Raw genomic sequence first — 12388 nt, forward strand, 5'->3', positions numbered from 1 at the left:
CAGAATTTATTTATTTTTCAAAAATATGTACAGCGCGCAACGCGCGCTATCTCGGCGCGACGCGCCCTCATCTATGCAAGTAAGGGGTATTGAAACCACACAGCGTGCGACGCGCGCTTATGGGTGCGACGCGCGCTACACCAGAAACAGCAGAAAATTGACTTTTCACCAGCACACCTGAAAATACCGGTAGATCAGTTCTGGCTCGACGACAACACTTAAATCCCACCTGTAAAAATTAACACATACACAAGTGATTATATACAACTTGAGGTGCCTCCCAAGAGCGCTTTGTTTAACATCGGTCAGCTCGACGGTTAAAGGCAATCAAGGATCACCAAATGATAAAATACACGTTTCACGATTAAAATCACTGCCTCGATAAACCTTTAACCTCTGACCGTTAACAACCCACTCTTGCTTAGTTTTCTGGTCCTCTATCACAATAGCCCCTTGGCTTCTAACATCTTTGACCAGAAACGGTCCTGACCATTTCGATTTCAACTTTCCCGGAAATAGTCTTAACCGGGAATTGAAAAGTAACACCAATTGTCCTACCTTAAAGTCCTTCATTCTAATCTTACTATAATGATAGAATTTGGTCTTTTCTTTGTAGATTGAATTAGACTTGTAGGCATGCAATCTCATCTCTTCTAACTCATGAAGTTGGATTTTTCTTCTCTCGCCACACAACTTGTGGTCAAAATTTAAAAGCTTCAAGGCTCAATACGCCTTATGTTCTAGTTCTACGGGAAGATGACAACTTTTACCATACACCATTTGAAATGGTGTAAGACCGATCGGTGCTTTGAAAGCAGTCCGATACGCCCATAAGGTTTCATCTAGTTTCAACGACCAATCTTTCCTAGAGCTAGACACGATTTTTTCAAGAATTCTCTTTATCTCTCTATTGGTCCTCTCAACTTGCCCATTAGTTTGTGGATGATATGCAGTAGATACCTTGTGCTTCACTCCATATTGTTCCAACACTTTCTCAAGCGGGGCATTACAGAAATGAGATCCACCATCACTAATCAACACTCTTGGCGTGCCAAACCGTGAAAATATATTTCTCTTCAAAAATTTTATCACGGTCTTACCATCCGCTTTGGGTGAAGCAATCGCTTCCACCCTCTTCAACACGTAATCCACACCTACCAAGATGTATTCATTTGACATAGAGGAAGGGAATGGTCCAACAAAGTCAATGCCCCAACAATCAAATACTTCTACCTCCAAAACACTTTGGAGGGGCATTTCCTCTCTTTTCCCAATTCCACCCGTTCTTTGACAACTTTCGCAAGATGCAACATGGTGGTAAGCATCTTTGAACAAAGTAGGCCACCAAAATCCCGATTGCAGGACTTTTGTGGTTGTACGCAAACCATTATAATGACCATCATACGGCGAATTGTGACAATGCCACAAAATGCTTTTTGTTTCCTCATCAGCGACACATCTTCTCAAAAGATTGTCACTACTCAACTTAAACAAGTGAGGATCATCCCAGACATAAAAATTGGCATCATTCAAAAACTATTTTCTTTGATTCTAAGTTAGATCCCCAGGTATCCACCCGGATGCATTGTGGTTAGCCATATCCGTGAACCAGGGTCTAACTTCTTGTACCATGTACAGTATTTCATCCGGGAATTCATCCCTCACTTCTTTTTCATGTTTTGTTACCTCGGTATTCACTAACCGAGATAAATGATCCGCAATCAAATTTTCTGTCCCTTTTTTATCTCTCACTTCAAGATCAAATTCTCGAAGCAAATGAATCCACCTTATAAGCCTATGTTTTGAATCAGGCTTGGTGAGAAGATATTTGATTGCGGCATGATCAGTATAACACACTACTTTTGAACCAATAAGATAAGAACGAAACTTTTCCAATGCAAATACAATTGCGAGCAACTCTTTTTCTGTAGTGGCATAGTTAACCTGTGCCTCAGTTAAAACTTTGCTCGCATAATGTATATCATGGAAATTTTTGTTCTTCCTTTGGCCTAAGACTGCACCAACCGCATAATCGTTCGCATCACACATGAGTTCAAATTCAAGCGACCAATTAGGAGCGACAATTATGGGTGTGGTGGTCAATTTCTCTTTGAGTTCTAGGAAAGCTTTTAAACATGATTCATCAAAAATAAATTCCGTACCTTTGTTGAGCAAATTACTCAACGGCTTTGCGACCTTGGGGAAATCCTTGATGAATCTTCTATAGAACCCAGCATGTCCCAGAAAGCTCCTTATGCCTTTCACATTCACCGGAGGGGGAAGCTTCTCAATAACTTCGATTTTTGCTGGATCGACCTCAAGTCCTTTTGAAGAAACCTTATGACCAAGAACTATCCCATCCGTCACCATGAAAGTACACTTCTCCCAGTTTAGAACCAAATTTGTTTCAATACACCGCTCTATCACCACATCAAGATTCTTCAAGCACAAGTCAAAAGACGACCCATACACATAAAAATCATCCATGAATACCTCGATGCTTTTCTCGATCAAATCTGAGAAAATAGCTTGCATGCACCTTTGAAATGTTGCAGGAGCATTACATAGTCCAAATTGCATTCTTCGGTAAGCAAAAATGCCAAAGGGACATGTAAAAGCCGTTTTCTCATGGTCCGCCGGATTCACTGTTATTTGATTGTATCCTGAATAACCATCCAGGAAACAATAGAAATTTCTTCCGGTTAACCTCTCTAACATTTGATCCATAAATGGTAATGGAAAATGGTCCTTTCTTGTAGCTTGGTTCAACCTCCGATAATCAATACACATACGCCACCTGGTCACCATTCTCGAAGGGATCAATTCATTCTTTTCATTTCTCACAACCGTCAATCCACCCTTCTTCGGAACTACATGCACCGGACTCACCCATTCGCTATCGGAGATAGGATAAATCATCCCCGCCTCTAATAACTTCACAACCTCTTTTCTAACAACTTCTTTCATGGTCGGATTCAATCGCCTTTGAGGTTGTGCCACGGGCCGAAAATCATCTTCTTACATAATTTTATGCATACAATAGGCCGGACTAATACCCTTCAAATCGGATAAAACCCATCCTATTGCTCCTTGATTATTTGTCAATATTTCTTTCAATCGATGCTCTTCCTTGCTAGACAAGCCACTATTAATGATAACCGGCTTAGTGAAATTGTCACCGAGAAACACATATTTCAAATGAGACGGAAACACATTCAACTCCACCTTTGACTCTTCAACTTTAGGCTCATCTTTCAATTCTTCAATTTGAGTTTCAAATGGGTTTATCTCATCACATGCCTCAAGATTTTTCAAGCAATCTTCAATTTCTTTCTCTTGATCTTTTGTAAGCACTTCAAGAGCTTCCATCAAAGTTTTCTCAAGAGGATTTGACAAATGCATTTGATTCTCCACTTTCATAATAGCTTTTTCTGTAGCATCGATTCTAAAACAATCATCAGCATCACTCGGATGCTTGATGGCTTCAAAGATATCAAGACATAATTCCTCGTCTTGGTACTGCAATTTCATTAAGCCATCATCAATGTCTATCATCATTCGGGCCGTCTTCATGAAAGGCCTTCCTAAGATCAATGGTATATCAGGATCTTCTTCCATGTCTATGACAACAAAATCAACAGGAAATCAAAATTTGTCAACCTTGATAAGCAAATCTTCCGCAACTCCATGAGGATGAGCTATGGATTTATCCGCTAATGATAACGTCATTCGAGTTGATTCAAGTCATTAATTCCTAACCTTCTCACCATATACAATGGGATCAAATTAATACTAGAACCGGTATCCACAAAACCTTTGCCTATTTGAACATTGCCAATAGACGGCAACGTCACCCGTCCAGGATCATTTGATTTAATCGGTGTAGTGCGTTGAATTAACGCATTACAACAAGAACTCACCGTTACTACCTCAGGATCCAAGAATCTTCTCTTTTTGGTGATGATGTCTTTGATGAATTTAGAATACATCGTCATTTGCTCTAATGCCTCGGAAAAAGGAACATTTATTTGCAATTTACTGAAAATGTCCAAGAACCGAGCATAGTGCTTTGCATCTTCTTTCTTTGACGGACCGGGAGGGTAAGGCAATTTTTTCACATGAATTGAATCCTCTTCCATCTTCCCCTTTTCACTCACACTCAATTTTTTCTTTCCTTTTTCCACTTCTATCTCCGGATTTTCTTTTTCAACTATTTCTTTCTCTTTCTCATTTTCAACTAAATCACCCTCAACATTTTTTTATACTTCAATCACTCTATCCTTTTCAACATCAACAATATCTTCCTCAACTACTTCTCCTACACCCATATCAATATTTCTACCGCTACGAGTTAGAATGGACTTACAATGCTCTCGAGGATTTTCTTGTGTAGTAGCCGGAAAAGGACCTTTGTTTTGATCGACAAGTTGCTTTGACAATTGCCCGACTTGAGTTTCAAGATTCTTTATGGCCGCATTCGTACTCTTTTGGCTTGCAATTTGCAATTGCATGAATTGGCTAAGAGTGTCCTCGATTGAAAGCTTTGTTTGTTGAGGTTGTTGATTGTAACCACCTTGATAAGGATTTTGACGATTCGATGGACCCGCATCCGGCCTCCATCCTTGTTGATAACCTTGATTACCTCTTTGTTGGTAACCTTGGTTATTGTTGTAAGGTTGTTGTTGTCGCCCAACATATCCTTGGCTAGTATTTGAAACATAATTCACTTCTTCACCAGGTGGAGGACAAAAACCAGTTTGATGGTCACCCCTACACAATTCACAACACATCACTTGTTGATTTTTAGTAGGGATCCCATTTATCTCTTTGATTTGTTGAGGGAGTTTCGACATTTGTTGAGTAAGCAATTCTACTTGTTGAGTCAATAACTTGTTTTATGCAAGTATTGCATCACTAGTATTCAACTCAAGAACTCCCGGATTTCTTTGCGATGTACTACGGTTGTGTTTCCCTTGATGATTATTCCAAGCCATTCTATCAATGATAGCAATTGCTTCCTTGGCAGTTTTTGACATCAAAGACCCACCCGCGGTAGCATCTAAAAGTGTTTTCAGTTGTGGTTGAAGTCCATTTCTAAAGATATGGATTTGAGTCAATTCATCAAATCCATGCCCTTTGCATTTTTGAACCATAGACTTGAAACTCTCCCACGCTTCATTGAGAGCTTCATTCGGACCTTGTGAGAACACAGCAATGGAAGTTTTCGCTCCCATGAACCTATTATGCGGGAAGAACTGATCCAAAAATTTCTCCTCTAACTCATTCCAATTAGTCATGACATTGTTTGGTCTATCAAGATACGATTCCTTAGCTTTTCCTATCAAGGAATGAGTAAATAGTCTCCTGAACACCTGTTCTTCTTCGGCTTCCGGAGCACCAATGGTTCCGGCGATCTCATAGAACTTTGTTAGATGAGTAAAAGGATCCTCGTGATCTGCTCCCGTGAAAGGATTTTGATATAATAATTGAAGTAACCCCATTTTCATCTCGGAGTTCCTTCCATTGGCTTGATCACGAGCAAATTGTGCATTCAGACGATGGCTATTAACACAAGGCCCTCGAGGTGGAACATTAGGTTTCGCACCTGCCATCTCTCCTTCAACTAAGTTTTCAACCGGAGTTGACGAAGAAGAAGCTTCTTGTTGTTGTCTTCTTTCCCTATCTAGTTGTCTCCGTCTACGAGTTTTGCTATTCTCTCTACGCGCAGTCCTTTCAATCTCAGGATAAAAAAGGAGTTGATCTGCAGGTACACGTCCTCGCATAAACTGTAATCTGAAAAACTAACCAAGCAAATTAACAAACACAAGGAATAAAATTTTAGACACAAGAGATTAATTATAAGACTCAATACAAAACAAAATATTGCAATGCTTACAATATCTAAACAACAATCCCCGGTAACGGCGCCATTTTGTTGAAAGAGTATACTGGAGTACTTTTCGTTTATATCGTATCCACAGGGATTATTGCGATATCACCGCCGTTCTATAGCTTATTTTGTCTTGACTTAAGGTTACTTTGATTTTGGGTTTGCAAAAGATCATTCAATAATTTAGTAGCAAAGAGTAAATTAATGAAAGTCCTAAGTTTTAAGAAAATGTATCAAGATTCGATTTCACCGACCTAACTTTGTATGTCAACCTATAAATATATATATATATATATATATATATATGAACTCATTAACGATCAATATAATTACGTATCGACGTCTATATCGTCCGTGTCCGCAACGATATAGCTAGATTTACCGTATTGTTTAACTGCCGATTTCTCCACCATTTAAACAATACAAATAACGTTTTAAAACCGATACAACGTAAACATCAAACATTAAATCCATGTCTGCAACTTATAGTTTGATAGATGATAAAGTTAGATCAAGATAAAAACATTGATGTCTCAAACATTTATACCATAGAAAAGCTTTAATAAACAAACTAAACCATCTATATTGATCATCACTTGTTCATAAATAATATTCACAAGACAAACATACAAAAGTCAAGGAGGATTACATCTTATCATGATACAAAAGAGATTTAGCTATCCATAGAAATGGTAGCTTGCTCAATAAGGAAGGAATGAAGAATGACAAGCATCAACGACGATTAATCGACGATCAAGGCTTCAAAACTCCAATTCTTCAGTTGCTACAGTAGACAAGGGTTCTTTTAGCTCTCAAAAAGATCAAGATCAAGTAAAATATCTGATTTTCTCCTTATATAGTAAATCTGTTTTCTGTCCAGGGCGCGTCGCGCCCTCTAGCGCGCATCGTGCCATTACACTTGAAGATCAAACCGCCCAAGCGCGCCACGCGCGCTTCTCTCTGCTGGAAGCTTCAACAAAATATCTGGCCCAGGACGCGTCGCTCCCTATTACCGCGCGACGCGCGCTATGCTCTCTCCACCAGTCTTCAATCATGGCAAAAACAAGCTCAAAACTTCCCAAAATTTGCTAAGACCTACAAAATCATAACTAAAACACATATTAACATAAAATAAAAGCTTAAAATTATAAACTACAAATAATTATCTAAATCTACAGGGAATTATACGAATACTCGATAAAAACGGTCGAAAGGTGCCACAAATTAAACTAGATATTAACACAATTTGGCACCAAACAACTAGTATGAGTATGAACAATCTTTTTCTTTAAAAATGAGTAAGTATTATTTACTCAACCATAAATAGTTAACTAAACCCTTAAATTATAATTTAAGATATAATTTGATAATGCAATTAAAAATAGGCCTGTATATGCCACTATTAGTATTTTTCCATGGATAATTTTGTAAATCATAAAGAAAAATCACATAGGAAAATTAAAAAAATTTAAATCGCATCCCAATAAATATTGTCATACTACGAGCAAACGACAAATTTTATATTAGTATGGGCTTAAAGTTCATAACAAAAATATATAACGATCGTTTATTAAAAAAGTCAATAAATAAAAGTATAAGACGCTAATAACATTAAAGCTAATGTAAAAACTTGATATCTCATATCTATGATCCGTGAGATACATTCATCAGTTTATTAATAGGATTTAAAGAAAAATACTATTAAAACTATAGAAAAATATAATATTAAAAAACTTAGAAGACTATGAAAACTAACTACTATATTCATTGATTTATTCGACATCTTCGAATGTGTCAAAGACACTACTTACATATAATGCTAATAATGGATAGTCAAGTAAAAGATTCAAAACTAAAAAAATATTAACTCAATAAAATTAAAATAAGATAATAACTAATTAAAATTTTACTTGTAATCTATTATCTAAGTTGTTTACTTAATAATAATTCAAACTATATCATCTACTAAAGTAATAGTTCCTATGGATTAATGTTATCTTATTTGACCATAAAACACTTTATGTACTACTAAACACTTTTTTATTTCATCACAATCTCAAAGCCGTCTATAACGACCTATTCCTTGATGGGATAAAGGACATATCATAACTTATCCAACATTACGCACACCATAGAGCCTCTCACCTCACGTGAGCTAATTCTCTCACCACCATAAACACCATAATACAGGGTCTCTCGAAACTTCAGGCAAGCCCTAACCACCATAATGAAGTTTCATGTCTCTGATACATTAAGGGAGGGGACCTCTATATGGTTTTTTTCACTTGTACCTTAAGCTTTACTTTGTCTTTAATCTTATATTTGAGTCGCATTCTCAATTGCGCATGCATCTTTAAGGATAGAGTTTTGAATATGTATTTTAGCATGCATAATTCAAAATATGAATGTATGAGTATGAATATTACACTTTAAATCAAGTAGTTGAATTTTTGGAAAAAGAACCATAATTAAGATTTATTCAAGTCATGTAAAAGTAAATTCTCAAAAACATCTTTGGAACTTGAATTTTTGAGATTTTGGATGTGTGATTCGAATCACACAATCCCCTGAGTCGAATTAAACGAGGCAATAAGAACTAGGTATTTGTGTAATCTTGTGATTTGAATCATGACTTACACTAGATTCTAATAATGCATTATGTGAGTCGAATCATAGTTTGTTCATGAGTCAAATCATAGATCCTTCTTCAGCCACTGCCAAGTTTGAGTTCAATCATGACCAACTATGACTCAAATCATAGTTGTAACACCATAAGCCCCGAATATTAATTTAAAATAATAATCAACACGTAAGGATGTTACTCAAAACAAAACATGCATACCATCTCAATTAATTTACATACTCGCAGCAGAATTTCAAATAATAACATAACTTCAATAATCTCTTAAACTGAAATAATTAAAGAAAATAACATGATCCAAAATCATTAACTCAAAACAAATAAAATGCATTGTTTCTGATGTTACAAATCAGATCAGAGCATAAAATGCCTTGTTCTGTGAAATTAGACAACGCTTGAAATTGTCCCCATAAGTATTTAAGAGGACATTTGTGAGGTGTTACGAGAATTATCGTTGCATCACACAAGAATCATTGCCTAAACTTTTTTCAGGCAATAATTTTCACATGTTGCATAAAAAAGTGTTGCTAGAAGCAATAAATGTTGTAGTGATCACTACAAAAAATGCGTCAGAATTGCGGGGGTTATTTTCCCATTTTGCGGGGGTTTTTGACCTCCAGAAAATGTTTTGTGGGAGTTTTAAAAACTGCCGCTTATACGATTCCCTCAATTTATTTGCGGGGTTTATGAGCGACCGCTGGTATCTTGGTTAATAAACTGGAGAGGTTGTTTTACGGAGGCTTTAAACCCCCGCAAAAAATATAAAATATGCAAAAAAAAATCTTAATAGTCAAACTTCTATTATATTTTCTAAAATGACAGAATAATTATATTAATAATAAAATAAGCAACAAAGATAAAATACAAAATTCTCCCACGCAAATATTACATAGCCTCGACAAAATCAACCAATTACAATAAGATTAAGATTAAAACTATACCCAATCCAAGAAAAAATAAAATTAACACTCAGTAAGCAGCCCCATTACTAAAACAGCTCGCAAGACAGAAGAATAGAGACATCAAAGTAGCGAACAAAATAGGAGCGGAAAAATAGAGAGTTGCTCACAAATTTTAAGTTTGTTGTCCGAGCTCAATACACTTGCATCTATAAAGTTTCGTTGATGAGTATTACCAATGGCTGCATCTATCCTTGTTTCATGTTTCCCCTAAGATCTCATCACAACATAATCTTCAAAGTATATGTGAATGGAAGGTAATGTGGAGAGATTATCCGATCCTGCAAACAAATTCACAAATTTGAGCATTTAATTCCTAGTGGCAAAATGATTAAAATTTGTCTCTGGGCTTGAGTTAATTTTATAAGGGCTAAGCAATTACTTGGAGTGTGTATTGGGAAATTCAGAAAAGTAATGGTGTATTTGGAATAGATCCAAAAAGTGTAGGATCCTTGTTCACATTTTGACCATTTTTCAATTACATCGGAGTTTCACAAGACTAGAATCACTTTTACTCTTGTTCAATCTCCTAATCAAAACCAACAACAAAAGTTGTTACCACGTCATGATCATTTAATGTTGGAGAACTAGACTAACTTGCAATGTCACTTTGCTGAAATTATAAAAAAAATAATAATAAGTTAAAATATTTGATTAAGCATTCACAAGCAAAAGAATACAAATTAATATTATAGTAGCAACCAAACCTAAAGTTATAACAATAAAACTAGAGCTACCAAAGACTAAGAGAAGCTGACAACCATATGTAATAAGGGAAAACTAGATCCAAAGAACATTCTGCATTAGTCAATAATAATGATAATAAGGAGAAAAATAACAATTTAGACAATTTTGTGAAGGCCATAGTTAGGGTATCTATTAGTAGTCAACCTGAAACTACAAAGGTTAACAAGGTCAAACAGAGGAGCTCAACAAGAACATGTGGAACTGAGATTCCAAGTAGAGCATAATGACAATATACCTACATTAACAAAACTTTCCAATAAACACCAACACTAATAAAATCTATATAGACAAAAGTTCCTTTACAAAATTGCAATAAACAAAAATACTCACCTACAAAGAAGACCCATAACACTTTTCCTTAGTAATCTTCGACAAAACCTACAGTTAAATCAAACTCAGACAGTAATTATGATTTTTCTCTCAGAATAGGATCTAAGATATTCCACAGTTAATATTATTTGTATCTGCTAAGTCTTTTATGAAATCAAAACTAAATCGAACTCACGTAACTAATAACCCTAAATTCCTAAATCAACCCTCTAATCTATTTCTCATTGAAATTGAATCCTCTTACTATTCCTTAATGCTTTAATTGAAATAGGGGAGAGAGATGAACAAATTTGTATGAGGTTTTGAAAGCTAGATTTTAGAGGCTGAGAGAAACCCTAAATATAACATAAAAGGGTAAAGAAGAATAAGCTAACCTTAATGAGAAAGAGGACCGGGGAGTAATAGACAACTTTGTTAGCAGCATATGGTTGTGAAATATCGACGATGGTGAGCATAATCGCTGCTCGTCTTCTGAGAAGCCGGTTGTAAGAAAAAGGTCGTGTAGTGAGAAGATGGAACTCGAACCGAAACGTTTTTTTCCTTAGTTTCTTTTCTTTTAATTTCTTACACATATGTTATATGTTATATAATAATGTTTATAAGTAAATTAATAATTAATATAATTTAAAAACAAAATCATTTTTTTTGTAAAAAGTATCTTAATAAGAAAGTGAAGTAAAAATTTGAGAAAAATGTTCTTAGATTACGGGGGTTTCAAACCCCCGCAAATTACTCTAATATTTTCCCATTACATAGAGAACATCAATTTTTATTCTATTTTGAAGGGGTTTTTGAAATACCCCTAAAAAAAACCGCCGCAATCAAGCGCGTTTTTTGTAGTGGATGAGTTTTGTCGCTAGATGAAGAATCCATCTATGTTAAAAAACAACCACCAAAGATTTAACCAATCTTACAAAAATATACAAACAATAACAATAATGTATCTAATGCACATTCATCAACAACAATAATGTGTCTAATACACAATGAACAACAACAACGTATAGAAAAAATAACATGACAATTGTGTCTTATATACACTCAGTAACAACATCATATAAACTACAACAAGAACAAAAAAGTGTCTAGCATACATTCAATAGAAACAACATTAAACATTCAACAATAACAACACTGAATATCAATAACATTCATTAACAAAATAAGTTCAATAACAACATAAGTGAGTGTATAAGAACATACAACATCAACAACATTCAACAACAACAACATCAACATTCAACAACAACAATCAAGTTCAAAAACAACAATAACATAAACAACAATAACAACAACAACAACAACGTAAACATCAACAACAAGAACATGCTCGTATCGTACATGCATGATGAATGGTTTACGTAATAGAAATATGGCGAATAAGTAAAAGAGTTTTGTCCTCCTTTCTTTGTCTTCCTACGTACTCTGACTTTTTTTTGTTGTTTTATAAAAGGGAAACTCAAGAACGAACCATAGTTATATCGATTTTCATTGATTTGTAAAAGATAAATCTAAGAACGAACGATAGTGAAGACGTTGTACGTTAACCAAAGAACGAAAGATTGTGATTGCATGTTTCATTTTGTTAATGAAGATGAAAAAATGAGTTCAACTTGCTCTGGATGTTTTAGGGTTGAAAGGTTCATCAACGATGAAATGAAAAAATGGCAACTAAATATATAAGTTAAATTGTAATTCATGTTTCCGAAAAACAGATTTCACCACGGTTGTTTGAACCAACCGAAGTGATATCTGATCTATTTAATCAAATTTTAAAAAATGCGCCAGTTTATTCCCAGTCAAAAATTTAAAAATAGTAGT

The 12388-nt window shown here is 35.3% G+C and overlaps 1 long non-coding RNA gene across 4 annotated transcripts; it reads right to left on the reverse strand.

The window, feature by feature from the left end:
• Window positions 1-9325: 9325 nt before the first annotated feature.
• On the reverse strand, window positions 9326-11099 carry LOC131640629 (uncharacterized). 4 transcript variants are annotated; one of them, XR_009295303.1, is made up of 5 exons: window positions 10942-11099; window positions 10568-10615; window positions 10382-10472; window positions 9873-10019; window positions 9329-9771 (listed from the first exon to the last, which is right to left on the reverse strand). It is a non-coding gene; the product is annotated as an uncharacterized LOC131640629 (long non-coding RNA). The 4 variants fall into 4 exon arrangements; XR_009295302.1 differs by having other exon boundaries at window positions 9326-9771; window positions 10382-10615; XR_009295301.1 differs by lacking the exon at window positions 10942-11099 and having other exon boundaries at window positions 9332-9771; window positions 10568-10889.
• Between the last annotated feature and the right edge of the window lie 1289 nt (window positions 11100-12388).

This window comes from Vicia villosa, unplaced genomic scaffold (genome assembly GCF_029867415.1).
Source record: "Vicia villosa cultivar HV-30 ecotype Madison, WI unplaced genomic scaffold, Vvil1.0 ctg.003248F_1_1, whole genome shotgun sequence".
In the NCBI taxonomy this organism is placed as follows: domain Eukaryota; kingdom Viridiplantae; phylum Streptophyta; class Magnoliopsida; order Fabales; family Fabaceae; genus Vicia; species Vicia villosa.